Source organism: Silene latifolia, chromosome 8, assembly GCF_048544455.1.
Source record: "Silene latifolia isolate original U9 population chromosome 8, ASM4854445v1, whole genome shotgun sequence".
NCBI lineage: Eukaryota > Viridiplantae > Streptophyta > Magnoliopsida > Caryophyllales > Caryophyllaceae > Silene > Silene latifolia.
Window position 1 is genome coordinate 60,842,585 of NC_133533.1, and position 15,702 is coordinate 60,858,286.

Genomic DNA, 15,702 nt, shown 5'->3' on the forward strand with positions numbered 1-15,702 from the left:
AATTTGTTTTTAATTTTAAATACGATCTCGTATCGTCGGTTTGTAATTAATTAATAGTTTTATTTATTTTATTAATTAATGTATAATAGGAATAACTATGTAATTTAAATTGTAATAGTTATTCTTACCGGCGTTTCCAAAAGACGGATTACATCGAGACGGAGTCTATTTTTGGAAGGTGTTCCAAATCCCACAAGAAGAAGCCACTTTTGGAATGAAGAGGCAAGGGACCAAGGAGTTGGTTTCCGATATGTAATCGTCTAGTTTTTATTAACTAGGTGGCCATACTAGGATTATTCATATGCTTGCTTGTTTTTATTTTCGCGCATGCCAAAATCGCCATTCACATACATTTTATTTTTTCGCGTTTGTCAATTCACGTCATTTACATTCACCGACTTAGTTCACTTATAGGGAATTTATGAGTAAATTGACAAGATCTCTCACATAACTAAAATTGAGATTAGCCTTACCAATTAGTAACACCTATGAATCCCTTGTTCATTAGAGCCATGCTCACCCAAGCGGGGTGTTCTCTTTTTACCTTGGGTAAGTAGGGTGGTAAACGGTTATCACGTGCCAAAGTTGGTTGGACTCAACGGGGTATAAGACGGTCTTGTATTCCGGGGCTGGTAGATGAATTTAAGGAACTTCGTCAACCAAGAGTTCTAGCGGTAGAATTAGTCAACCGTTGACTTACCGAATTTACACGATTATGGGGATGTTTCGCCCAAGCGATGCTCATTTTTGTTTAAAATTTGGGTCTTGGAATCATTTATATAATTTAGTGGGAGATTATTATATAAATGTTAAAACTTGCTAAACATGTTTTCACAAGTATTTTTAAAACAATGAATGTTAGTTTTTCCTTATTTGTTGTAGCATTTTAATTCGCAATGGCAACTTCTTCAACTCCATCGACTACTTCACTAGGCAAAGATTCATGGCTAAGGTCCATAATGGACAAATGTATCTTAAAAGATGATGGTAGTAACTTTCTTGAATTGGAATCCAACATCAAAAGCGTCGCGTTGTCCGACAACGTGCTCACTTACTTAACCGATGCTCCTCCCATCGAGCCCGATCCAAGGGTTTCATCGACGGTGCGGACTGCCTATGATGACCATGTAAGGATGTCAAATGATATCAAGAATGTGTTGATATGGTCGATGTCCCCAAAGCTCAAGCTTTCATGCATTTCTTTAAATGCGTACGAGATATTCACTCATATGATTACTATGTTTTCACAAACACCTAAAGTCCTTCAATACGATGCGGCGGCACGCTTATTTGAAGCAAAGATTGAGAGGGGTCAAAAGGTTGGTCCCCAAGTGCTAAAAATGGTCCAATATGTCGACATCCTAGAGCATCTAGGGTGTAAGATTCCTAAGACTCTTGTGGTGGATCGTATCCTACACTCACTTCCCACCAAGTTTGCCCACTTTAGGGTAAACTACAACATGAATGGCATGGATAAGAGTTATCATGAAATTCATGCACTTCTCACCTAAGCGGAGAAGGATATGGAAGCTAGTGGGAGTGAAAAAGGGGATGTTCTTACCATGAAGTTAAAGAACATGTCCCTTGGAGTTAAGAAAGGAAAAGGGAAGGAAACGTCCCAATTCAAGAAATCGTCAAAGAAACAAGACAAGGGAAAGAGGAAAGCCATTGAGAATGGCAAACCCAAGGCAAAAGGTGTCAAACTCTCCGAGGCCGAATGTTTCCATTGTAATGGGAAGGGGCATTATAGGAGGAGTTGTCCCAAATACTTGGAGGATCTTAAGGAAGGGCGTGTGACGCCTATTGGTATGATTTCCTCTCTCTATGTGATAGATGTTAATTATGCTTGCACTTCCACTTGGGTGCTTGATACCGGATGTGGCTCTCACCTTTGTAATCATTTGCAGGGTTTAAGGGACATGCGAGCACTAGCAAAAGGTGATGTGGATCTCCGCATGGGCAATGGAGCTAGAGTAGCGGCCGCTTCCGTGGAGACATATGTGCTCACTTTAGCTAGTGGTCTAGAGTTGTATTTAAATAAGTGTTATTTTTTACCAACTTTAACCAAGAACATCATCTCCATTTCCGCGTTAGACGCGGAAGACTTTTGTTTTATGATTAAGGACAATAGTTGTACTTTTTCATTAAATGATGTGGTTTATGTCAAGGCCATTTCAATTGGAGGCACTTATGTTTTAAATGATGTTAATGACGTTTATCATGTCGAAACTAAAAAGCTCAAAACGGGTGATCCAAATGAATCCTACCTTTGGCATTGTCGTCTAGGTCACATAAACGAATGACGCATTAAGAGACTTGCTTCATCTAAAGTGCTCAAACCATTTGATTTTTAATCTTATGGTATATGCGAGTCTTGCCTTTTAGGCAAGATGACTCGTGTAGCTTTTGCGGGAAAAGGGACACGAGCTAGTGAGGTTTTGGCTCTAATACATATGGATGTGTGTGGACCATTAACCATCACCGCTAGAGGAGGTTTTCACTACTTCATTACTTTTACTGATGACTTAAGTAGATATGGGTATGTCTACTTGATGAAGAATAAAAGTGAAGCTTTTGATAAGTTCAAAGAGTTTCAGAATGAAGTAGAGAACCAATTGGATTAAAAGATTAAGACCCTACGATCTGATCGTGGTGGTGAATATCTAAATACTGAATTTGATTCACACCTGAAAGATTGTGGTATAGTATCACAATGGACTTCTCCTAGCACACCACAATTAAATGGTATGGCCGAAAGGAGAAACCGAACATTACTAGATATGGTTCGGTCTATGATGAGTCTAACCGAGCTTCCTAATTCGTTTTGGGGTTTTGCCCTCTTGTCTGCAACATTTTCACTAAATCGAAACCCAACTAAAGCGGCCGATAAGACTCTATATGAGATATGGACAGGGAAAGTCCCTCATTTGTCATTCATGCATATTTGGGGTTGCAAAGCATACGTCAAGATCAAGTCTGACAACAAGCTTGCCCCCAGGTCTAACAAATGTCTTTTTGTAGGATATCCAAGAAAACACGTGGCTATTACTTCTACAATAAACACGAGAACAAAGTGTTTGTGGCTCGTGATGTTGTCTTTTTAGAAAAGGAGTTTATTTCTAGGAGACAGAGTGGGAGAAAATTTGAACTTGACAAAGTTCGAGAGCCACAAGCCGAGAATGAGGTAGAGAAGAACGTGGAGGATAGCATTCCCTCTTCCTATGAAACGGTAATTGTTCCTAGAAAGTCAAGTACGATTTCACATCCACCTGACCGCTACCTTGGTAACATCGAAGAGGAAGGTGTTTTGTTACTTTTGGAAAGTGATGAACCCCACTACCTACAAATCGGCCATGTCTAGTCCCGACTCCTTGCATTGGCTAGAAGCCATGCGATTCGAAATGGATTCCATGTACGAGAACCAAGTATGGGACTTGGTGGATTTACCTGAGGGAGTGCGACCCCTTCAGTGTAAATGGATATATAAAATTAAGCTCGGCATGGATAAACATATAGATGTTTACAAAGCTAGATTGGTGGCAAAAGGTTTCACCCAAGTTCATGGCTTACACTATGATGAAACCTTCGCTCCAGTCGCTATGCTTCAGTCCATTAGGATAATCATAGCGGTTGCCGCATTTCATGATTATGAGATTTGGCAAATGGATGTCAAAACCGCCTTCTTGAATGGGATTCTAGAAGAGGAAGTGTACATGATACAACCTGAAGGTTTTGTGGATACATCTAACCCTAAGAAGGTGTGTAAGCTCAAGAAGTCTATCTATGGTCTTAAGCAACCATCTTGGAGTTGGAATCATCGCTTTGATCATGTTATTAAACAATACGGTTTCACTAGAAGTGTTGAAGAACCGTGCTTATACATGAAGTTTAGTGGGAGTAAGGTTACATTCCTTGTCCTATATGTGGATGACATATTGCTCATCGGGAATGATGTTCCATTGCTCACTTCCGTTAAAGAGTGGCTAGGGAAACACTTCCAGATGAAGGACTTGAGAGAGGCACAACGAATCTTGGGTATCCGGATCTATAGGGATTGGCCCAAGAGGATACTAGCATTGAGTTAAGAAGCTTATATTGACAAAGTTCTTGACTGGTTCAATATGAAAGACTCTAAAAGAGGATTTCTACCTATGGGCCAAGGGATTACTTTGAGCAAGTCACAGTCTCCCTCCACCTCTAAGGAGATTGAACACATGAAGACCGTCCCTTATGCTTCCGATGTTGGGTTTATCATGTATGCTATAATTTGCACTCGTCCTGACGTTGCGTATGCCTTGAGCATGACAAGTCGTTATCAAGCCAAGCCTGGTGAGAGTCACTGGATAGCCGTAAAGAACATCCTTAAGTACTTGAGAAGGACTAAGGATTCGTTCTTAGTGTTTGGAGGAGAAACTGAGTTGCGTGTAAGAGGTTACACGGACGCAAGTTTCTAAACCGATCGGGATGATATGAAATCCAAATCCGGCTATGTGTTTATGCTAAATGAAGGAGCTGTTTGGTGGAAGAGCTTCAAGCAAAGCATTACCGTGGATTTTACAACAGAGGCTGAGTACCTTGCAGCGTCTGAGGCTGCAAAGGAAGCTGTTTGGATTAGGCAATTCATAGAGGGACTAGGAGTAGTCCATTCCGCCGAAGATCCGATCACTCTATATTGTGATAACAGTGGAGCTATTTTTCAAGCCAAAGAGCCGAAGTCTAGTAACAAATCTAGACACATTGAAAGGAAATACCATGTAATTAAAGATTATGTGGAAAGGAAGGAAATTGACATTTGTAAGGTTGGGACAGATGATAATATTGTTGATCCTTTAACCAAGCCTTTATCAAAGGCTAAGCATGATGGTCATGCCGTCGCAATGGGATTGAGATGAATACCAGATTTTCTTTAGATTATGGATATGTAATAATTGGATAGTGTATCTCTTATTATATATATGATAATCACTCATTGTTTTTGCATTCATTATTTTATGAATCTTTTATTTAGTGTGACTAAATTTTTAATACCTTGTTTATCTGAATAAGTTGTGGAGACAATGTTGAACACTATTCAAGTGAATAAGATGAACATTGTATTTTGTCCCTAGTCACTTAAAAAGGTGACGTCTCGGAGTGACTAGATTGTAAGTCGATTGATGGTAGTTCAACACCATGAGGTCATATGTGATGACTAGTCGATTACATAGGCAGAGTGTGTGACACTTTTCCGGACAATGACCATTTAGAGTGTACCTAAGTTCTATTATAGATGCCTGGTCGTGGCAGGGATCTCTAAGATGTTCCTATGAGTCGATTCTTTTGACTGGAGACTATTATCCAAGTCAATGCAGTTTCTGATTGACTTTGGTTTTTATCCTAGGTCGTGCCCTGAAAGGAGGCCAAAGGACATCTTCTGAGTCATGATGATCTTTATTGGGCAAAGATAGATAGGGCATACAGGAATTGTCCACCCACGTTGGGTAACTATATCTCAAGGCCACTCGAGGAGTTATGGCTACAAATGTGTGGCCATGCTCGGAAGTAATCTGTGGGAGATTTTTCCGGTCAGGTAGTCATACTCCTGATCGAGAAAACCACTCGCGATATGTTCATGTGCAAGTGCGACCTGAAAGACACCTTGCATTGAGTGGGAGATTAAAACAGACAAGAGAATTGGTAGCGCACACCTTTTGTCGGACAAGTGGGAGATTGTTGGAGTTAGTGTCCTCCATAATAGTGCGTATACATAATAAATCTCATTAAAGGAATATCATCAGGACATTTAATTATTTGATCGTCCTCGTCAGTTGATTAACGTAAATCGATAACGGTTGGCTGACTAGAGTTTGACGTTATTGTCGTGAGACGGCGGTGATCAACTGACCCCTTTCGGTCACACCTATAGGAACAAACCCCAATTGATAACTAATTAATTGTATGAGATACAATTTATTTAGTCCCTTTATATATAGACTAAAAGGTTAGTCGATTATTTTTAGAGAGATTTCGAGTTGCGAACTCGAGGCACGACAGTTATTATTTAATTATGCGATAACTGAATATTAAATTTTGGGAGACGGGTTTTAGTTAATTAATAGTTAATTCACTAAAACTGTACTGATTGATTAATGTGATTAATATTAGTACGTAAATAATATGTGTAGTGGTACACGTATATTTACGGAGTGTTTTGGACGAAATTAATCGGGTAGCATTTAAACATAAAACGATGTTTAAATAAAATTTACACGTATTTGTGCGACAAATATAAGAACCAAAATAGACCGGTAAATGGGACATTGGACAAAATGGAGTGTAGTGGATGATTATAAACCTAATCATTTCACTTTGCTTGTTTTTCTTCCATAAGTCATCTTATGATCATTTGCATGTGATATAAGATTGGACAAAAATTGAAACAAGTTCACTCCCACACTCTACCCTCTCCCACCGGTTTTCCTCCTCCATTTAGACCAATTTTTGTTCATTCTTCATAAGCTAGCTCACTTGTGTTTTGCATGTGAACAAAAATTGTCCATCTCTCTAAAATAATAATACGTCACTTACTAAGCTTGTTAGTAATAAAACAAAATAATTACTAAGATTGTTAGTAATATTCACATATTATCAAGGGTTAAATTTTACTAGTACCTAGTTAATACTTGTAAAATTATTTGGGTGTTGTTCTTTGGTGGTTCTTGAAGGAGACTTTCTTTTTGAAGGTTTTTCTAGGAGGATCATGTTGGGAAATGTGTCCTCAACAATAGTGCGATCACATGATTTAATATCATAATTAAATCTCATATTAAGAATACGTAAGGGATGATTCAATTTTATAGTCAACTGATCAACATTAATCGGTAACGATTGGCTTGCTAGAGTTTGACGTTACTGTCGTGGGACGGTGGTGGTCAGTTAATCCTTAAGGTCACACCTAAAGGATGATGCCCTTATCTGTACAATTAATTAATTGTATGTCGATACAAGTTGATTAATTCCTTAAATATGAACAATTTATATTTATGAGAAGAAATATGTATCTTATTATAATGTGATTAAATAAGATCATATTTAGTGGATTAATATGTTAATTCACTAAATTATGTTGAGGTTTTATAAATGTTTCGAGGTAGAGGTAATTAGTTATTTACATTTACAAGAAGTTGTAAATTTAACTAACTAGCTATTATGAGACCCATTATATGTTGATATAATGATAAAATATTACTCAATAAGTTGAGTGAATATATGTTTATTAATTTGTCTCATAATTGTTGTATGATCAAATTAATATTTAATTATGTAAGATAATTAAACATAAGACTTATATGCATTTGTGGGACAAATATTATAAGACAAAAATGGACCATAATAAGAGCATAGGCACCGTTTTTTGGTAGGTTATAGGACACTTGTCCTAAGTCTTCTATTTTGTCTAAAAAGCTTATAACAATAACAACACTTGGCATGTTGCCTCTACCTTATAAGACACTATCAATAAAGCATTTGCATGTGGATTTTGAGAAGTCAAAAATGCTCTTAAAAGGAGCATAGGGCCGGACCTTTAGTGGGTGTGGAAGAACTTTTGTTGTTCTTATTTTCCTCTAACATATTCTCAAAATATGCAACATGCAAAAACCTCTCACACATTCATCTTCTTCTTCATCAAAACATGAGATTTTTGATTCAAATTGTTCATAAAAGATTACTAATATTATTAGTGTAATATATGAGTATTAGTAATCAATTTTAAGGTAAACTACTAAACAAATATTATTTAGTGGGGATAAGGGATAATCTTGGGTGCAATCAAGAGGAGTGACTTCTATACTTGAAGTCTTTGGAGGATCATCCTATTACTCATCATAGCTCAAGAACAACTGAAGGTAGGAGACCTTACTTGTGCCCATAAACCGAAAATTTACAATGTAAGGGACATTGTTTTCTTATAAATCTTTCATTTTGTTATGCATGCGCTAGATCTAAAAAACATATAATTAACAAGTTAATTAGTTCACTATTAGATGAGTCTAATAATAGGTATATGAACCTAACAAGTGGTATCAGAGCATAAGGATGTTGCATGCATAATCAGTTATTGTTTTTAAGTGTTAGGATAATTAACTTGAGCTTAGATGTGATTTAAGTGTTAATTAATGATTTTAAAAGGTTATTATCACGCATTTCCATAAAATCGGGTTATATATACGACATAAGTTAAATAGGGCGATTTGGCACCTCATTTGGCATGATAGGTACATATTATAATGCTTCATATTTCAATTGTTGAATGTCTTTTATTTATATAATTTTGAATTATGTAATTTTATCTTAGTATGGCCTTAGTTTTAATCGATATTACCCGTAATGAAAGGGAATATTGATTCGGTTGTAATTTAATGTGATCTCGTATCATTTTTATTTTTATTTCATTAGTTTTTCCATTTTACAAATGTATAATAGGAATAGCTTTGTATTTTTATTATTATTTATAATTATGGAGCCTCTTCAAAGACGGTGGCATTCGGAAAGGTGATCCGACGAAGACGGTGTCTTGGGAGGCGTGCCAATTAAAGATTCAAGGGACCAAAGGAGTTGGTTTCCGAATATGTAATAGATTATTTGATTTTCTATTTTTAGGAAGACCATACTAGGAATTTTATTTATTGCTTTGCATTTCTCTTAATATGTTACATGCATTGCCAAATCGCCATAACAACACATGCATATCATATCGAGTCATCGACCGTGTCAATTATAATTATCGTAGTTCACCGCTTTAGTTCACTTAAAACGTGATAGATAATAAATTGACAAGACCTCTCACATATAATAATTGAGATATAGCCTTACCAAATAGTAGAAACCCATGAATTACCAAGATCATAAGGGAGTTAATCCGGCTTCACCGTAATACAAACCTTGTTACGTTGGCGAAGTGGGGTAGTAAAATGTTATTACATCGAAATTTGGATTGAGCTCAACGGAAGTATTCGTGACCGTAGTGGCATGTGTTCCGGGATAAAGATGAAAATTAGAGTAATTTTTATCGACTGAGAGTTTTAAAAGTAGAATCGATTAAATAGTAAATCCACCGAGTTATATTAATACGGGATGAATCGGCTCACCGTGCCCGTATTATTATGAATTTGGATCTCGGAATCATTTATGTTAGTTGGGTGGAGGTCACTATATAAATGAAATACTTGTACTTAAATTTACGAGTATTATTAAAACGATAGATGTTAATTACTTCCTTCATTTTCGGTTTTTGTAGTTAAATAATACGCAATGAATTCATCTAATACTCCTACACCAATCACCGTTGAAACATGGCTCCAATCATTCGATGAAAAATGATCCGAGTATGACAATGACACGGTTAGAGAATTACGTGTTGGCATTGGTCAGGATGGAAATTTTTGCTTCTTTACCACCTCCACACCACCCACTCCAATATTATTGCCCACCACCTTGGAAAGAAAATCTTGTGAAGAAAATCTTACAAAACCCAAGGCATCCTTGTTTGAAGAAACAAAGATAAATATCAAATTGAGTGGGAGTTCTAGCAAGAGTGTCCTTGCAAATGAAAGGAGTGTTGGTATTAATAATAGGAAGGCAAAAACGGGCGAGAAACCCAAACCTGATTATAAATTGGAAATGGATAGTGGGACTACCAAGACCAAGACCAAGACCAAGAAAGGTGCCAAATCCTATGAGGAATATCATTATTGTAATGTCATGGGCCATTGGAGGCGAAATTGCCCCAAGTATTTGGAAGATATCAAAGTTGGGCTTGTTACTCCAAGTGGGACTTTGAAATGTGGAAAAGCTAAACAAGAGTGATATGAATCTCCGACAAGGAAATGGAGCTAGGGTAGCCGCCACTTCAAGAGGGACTTATGTACTTGTTTTTGCTAATAGCTTTGAGTTATAATTTACATAATTGTTATTATGTACCCACTTAATCTAAAACATTATTTCCATTTTTATGTGAGACATGAAAGGATTTATATTTTGTCATCAAAGACAATTGTTGTATTTTATTGAAAATAGACATGGATGTGAGCCATGTCACTTATCTTTATGATATAAAAGTTTTAGACACTTTCAACTCAAGCAATGATATCTACATAATACGATCCAAAAGACTCATAACTAGTAATCCAAATGATTTGTACATTTGTTTTTTCAATTTGGTTACGTAAAAGAGAAACGCATTAGAGGCTAGTGTCGACTAGGTTTATTGAACCATTTGATTTTCAATCATATGGAATATGCGAATCTTGTCTCCTTCGCAAAATGATTTGCACTTCCTTTAGTGGTAAAGGAACACGAGCAAGTGATTTGTTGGGACTAATACATGCCGATGTATGTGTTCTAAATATGCATCACCGCAAGGGGATTTATGACTGCTTCGTCACTTTTACCGATGACTTAAGTAGATATGGGTATATATTTACTTAATCAAATATAAAGTGAAGCATTTGAGAAATTTGAGAAATTTCTAAATGGTGTAGAGAACCAATTGAAGAAAAGATGAAAGCATTACGATCCGATCGTAGTAGCAAAGATCTAAGTAGTAAATTTGATTTATTAAAGATGGATTATGACCTAATGTCACTACCCATAAGATCAAACTAATATGAGTTGGTTTGAGTTGTTGAACTCAATTTTGGGAATTTGCAATCCAATACGGACAAGTAATTCTAAACGGATGGTCAACCATAAGATGCCTAGAATAGAGAGTCTATTAAACAGATGACATGGACAAGACTCGTATATTATCAAGCTGCCATGTTAGGATGGCCTTTTGAAAGCAAATACATAGTCTAGGTAAACTTCTAATACTCCGTTATATATATGTTTGTGACTCACAAAGCTATCTCTCAAGAATATAAATGTATTTCTGAGAGATAGAGTGGGAGTAGATTGAATCGTCACAAACATCTCTTATAGTTGAAATATTACTTTGTGAAAGTAATAAAATTATAGAGTGAGAGTGTAGATGAACTATAGTCTATGAAGATAGAATGGAAGTATAGTTCAGTGGAAGTTTATCGCACATGTCTTATTGTTTAAAAATATTACTTTGTGAAAGTAATAGTATCATGACCTTCTTACATACGAGCCGATGCATTACAATCCGAAAATAGTTACTCAAGAGTAGATTTACATAAAGGCGAGGGTCTCCTTAAAGTGAATAGAGCTTTAGAGTGCTTAAAGGCATAGATTGACATAAAGATGTTGATCAAGATTAATTATGTTAGGAATTGCCGCATTTCATTTTAATGAAGAATGGCAAATAAAAATTTTCGCTTTTCTAAAATGGGAATTTAGAGAAGGAAGTGTTTCGAACACAAAATCTTAGATAATGATTTAAGAGTCCTAACATCTTATGCGTAGCTTTCTTAAGTGACCCTAGAATGGTCTTAAGCAAGAAATAAAGGATTATACTTTTCATTCATGTGATAATAGTGAATTGTTTCATTCACATGATTGAAGAATCAAGATTATACATGAAGTTAAGTGGGAGCTAGAATTGTTTCTCCATGTCTTATATGTTGATAACATATTACGTATTGAGAATAATGTACCAATTATCTCTTCTGGCAAGAGTGATTGGAAGACTAGGAAAGGGTGCAATATACTTTAGATTACCGAATCTATGTGAGAGTATATTGGCATAGAGTTGAGAGTCTTATGAGGATAAGATCTTTCGTATCTGTTTAACATCAACAAGGATGAATGGGTTATTCATGTTGATGAAAGTGGAATTACAATGATAGAGTCATAGTTGTTCACTGAACCTATTAAGTTGTTGATCGCATGAAATCGATTGCTAATGTTTCTACCATTAGAATGATCATGTATGCCAACAGACGCACATGCCATGGTGTGACATATGCTGAGAGCATAATAAGTCAATAAAAGGGATAATTCCCATGATATGGCTTGTGAAAGCCTTAAAGAGCATCCTTGAGATTCTTGAGAAGGATTAAGGATTTGATCATATGTTTGGATGATAAACTAAGTTATGTATTGAAGGGTTGCACAAACTTTAGTTTCCAAACCAAAAGGATTTGTTGAAATCCTAGGATGACATATTGACTAAGGAGTAAGAAACTAAGAAAAGTGTTTTAGTTTCGTGCATTGCAAATTCTACAAAAGGAATCTAAGTAAATAGTGATAAAATCGTCAATGTAGGGATTAAGGGTGAATCCCTCTACAATTGATTTTGTCACAAGTTATGCGATAACAATGGGAGCATCTTTCAAGTTAAAGAGCCCAAGTCTAGTAAGAAGTCTAGACACATACTTGGATAAATTCATGTCATTGGAGATGACATTGAATGGAAGGAAATAGCAATTAATAAAGTGGAATATATGGATAATAGGTATATCTACTTTCCAAGTTTTTATTGCATATAAACTAGTGTTAATAATACACTAAAGATTATAAGATATGAAGTAGTAATAGTGTATTGACTATTCATATGTAATAATCGCATTTATCATTTTAGTTTCATTAAACTCACCCGCTACCTTGTCGTATCCGAATGGGTTGTAGAGACAAATTGAACCCCATTAAAGTTAACTGGATTGACATGGTATTCGCCCCTAGTTACTTATATGAGGTGACGTCTCGAAGTGACTAGAGTGTGATGCGTTTGATGGCAAGTTCAAGTGTCATACAGTCATATGGGATGACTAGTCGATCACATAGCCAGACTGTATGGGACACTCTGTCGGGCAGTGACCGCTTATAGAGTTCTGATAATTCATAAAGCTTGGTCGTGGCAAGAGCTACTATAGTATTCTTATGAGTCAATTCTTTTGACTAGAGACTATTCGCCCAAGTTGGCACAACTTCTGATTAGCTTTTATTTATACTCTACGATTTCGTAAATGAGGTCAAACTGGGTATATTTTGGGTTATGATGGACTGTGGCTGAACGAAGGGAATAGGGCGATAGGAATTGTCCACCCCTTGTCAGGGTTGTTTGAAATCTCAAGGCCACTGGAGGAGTAGTTAACTGGAAATGCGTGGCCACGCTCGGAAGGTATTTATGATAGATAATTCCGGCCAGACAGTTAATCTCCAGATCGAGGAAACCACTCAGGATATGATCAAGTGCAAGTACGACCTGCAAGACACCTTGCATTGAGTGGGAGATTGTAATAGGACAAGAGAATTGGTGACGCACACTTGTCTCGGACAAGTGGGAGATTGTTGGGAAATGTGTCCTCAACAATAGTGCGATCACATGATTTAATATCATAATTAAATCTCATATTAAGAATACGTAAGGGATGATTCAATTTTATAGTCAACTGATCAACATTAATCGGTAACGATTGGCTTGCTAGAGTTTGACGTTACTATCGTGGGACGGTGGTGGTCAGTTGATCCCTTAAGGTCACACCTAAAGGATGATGCCCTTATTTGTAATGTTAATTAATTATACAAGTTGATTAATTCCTTAAATATGAACAATTTATATTTATGAGAGGAAATATGTATCTTATTATAATGTGATTAAATAAGATCATATTTAGTGGATTAATATGTTAATTCACTAAATTATGTTTAGGTTTTATAAATGTTTCGAGGTAGAGGTAATTAGTTATTTACATTTACAAGAAGTTGTAAATTTAACTAACTAGCTATTATGGGACCCATTATATGTTGATATAATGATAAAATATTACTCAATAAGTTGAATGAATATATGTTTATTAATTTGACTCATAATTGTTGTATGATCACATTAATATTTAATTATGTAAGATAATTAAACATAAGACTTATAAGCATTTGTGGCACAAATATTATAAGATAGAAATGGACCATAATAAGAGCATAGGCACCGTTTTTTGGGAGGTTATAGGACACTTGTCCTAAGTCTTCTATTTTGTCTAAAAAGCTTATGACAACAACAACACTTGGCATGTTGCCTCTATCTTATAAGACACTATCAATAAAGCATTTGCATGAGGATTTTGAGAAGTAAAAAATGCTCTTAAAAGGAGCATAGGGCCGGACCTTTAGTGGGTGTGGAAGAACTTTTGTTGTTCTTATTTTTCTCTAACATATTCTCAAAGTATGCAACATGCAAAAACCTCTCACATATTCATCTTCTTCTTCATCAAAACATGAGATTTTTGATTCAAATTGTTCATAAAAGATTACTAATATTATTAGTGTAATATATGAGTATTAGTAATCAATTTTAAGGTAAACTACTAAACAAATATCTAGCAAATATTATTTAGTGGGGATAAGGGATAATCTTGGATGGAATCAAGAGAAGTGGCTTCTATACTTGAAGTCTTTGGAGGATCATCCTAATACTCATCATAGCTCAAGAACAAGTGAAGGTAGGAGACCTTACTTGTGCCTATAAATCCGAAATTTACAATGTAAGGGACATTGTTTTCTTATAAATCTTTTATTTTGTTATGCATGCACTAGATCTAAAGAACAAATAATTAACAAGTTAATTAGTTCTTTATTAGAGGAGTCTAATAATAGGTATATGAACATAACAGATCATCCATCTTTATTTAGCTTAAGAACAAACTAGATAGGTGATCTAGTTTGTGCCCATTTTTACCATAAATATCAATGTAAGGAAATTGTTTTTCCTTAACCTTTATTTTTATGCTTTTATATGTGCATGCATGTTACATAGATCACTAAATTAACATATTAAGAGATAATTTGTTATTAATTAGAGAGTCTAATTAGGATCTATGATCTTTCACCTTGGGCGTGGTGCTGGTGTTGGCGGGTTGAAAATCAGCCAGTGATAGGCGTCCTCAAGTCAGGTGATCCTTTCTAAGAGAGTGGCTATGGCTTCTTCAACCTGATGGAATATGGTGAGCAATGTTGCGGCGCTGAACACAAACATCCCGTCCTGGGTGTCCATTTCCAAGGCATTCACGTCGTCTTCGATAGGTAGGTTGAGGTGTGAGCAATCCAGGGTTGGCTCGTCATCGGATATGGCATGGATTCCCAAGGGGTTTGTCTTGTTATTTGGTTTTGTTGGCGGAAGTAAAGGTAATTCCCCTTTATCAATCATATCTTGAATGGCGTGCTTCAGTTTAAAACAAGCTTCCGTGTCATGACCTTTGCTCTGGTGGTATTGGCAGTAGGCATTGGGATTCCAGAAACGGGTTTTTTTGGCCTCAGACGGATCCAGAGTGGGCCCAATTGGCAGTAGTTTCCCTTGGTCCATGAGTCTTTTTAGGGCACTGGCATAGGTTGTTCCCAAGTTTGTGAATACCCTTTGAGGACGTTCAGTTTTATTTGTGGTTGATTTAAGGCAGCTGACCTCATTGATTTTTTTTATCTGACCGTATAGACGAGATCCAGTTGATGTAGATCCCTGGTAGCCTCTACCGGTGGTTTTGGCTAGAACGCCCTTGTGGAGGTCATCTTCAATGCGGGTTCCGAGGATTTGCAGATCCTGGAAGGTTTTGATGTTTCGATACCTCAGCAGATTGGCATAAAATGGACGGAGGTTGTGGACAAAATTCTCCACCAGAGTTGATTCACTCGGCTTACTAACCAATTGGGTGCTTACCCTCCTCCAACGGATCAAGAATTATGTGAACCCTTCCTTATCATTCTGAGTCAGGACCTCAAGAGTGCGGGTGTTGGCTTGGATTTTAACGTTGCCGGCGTACTGTTTGGCAA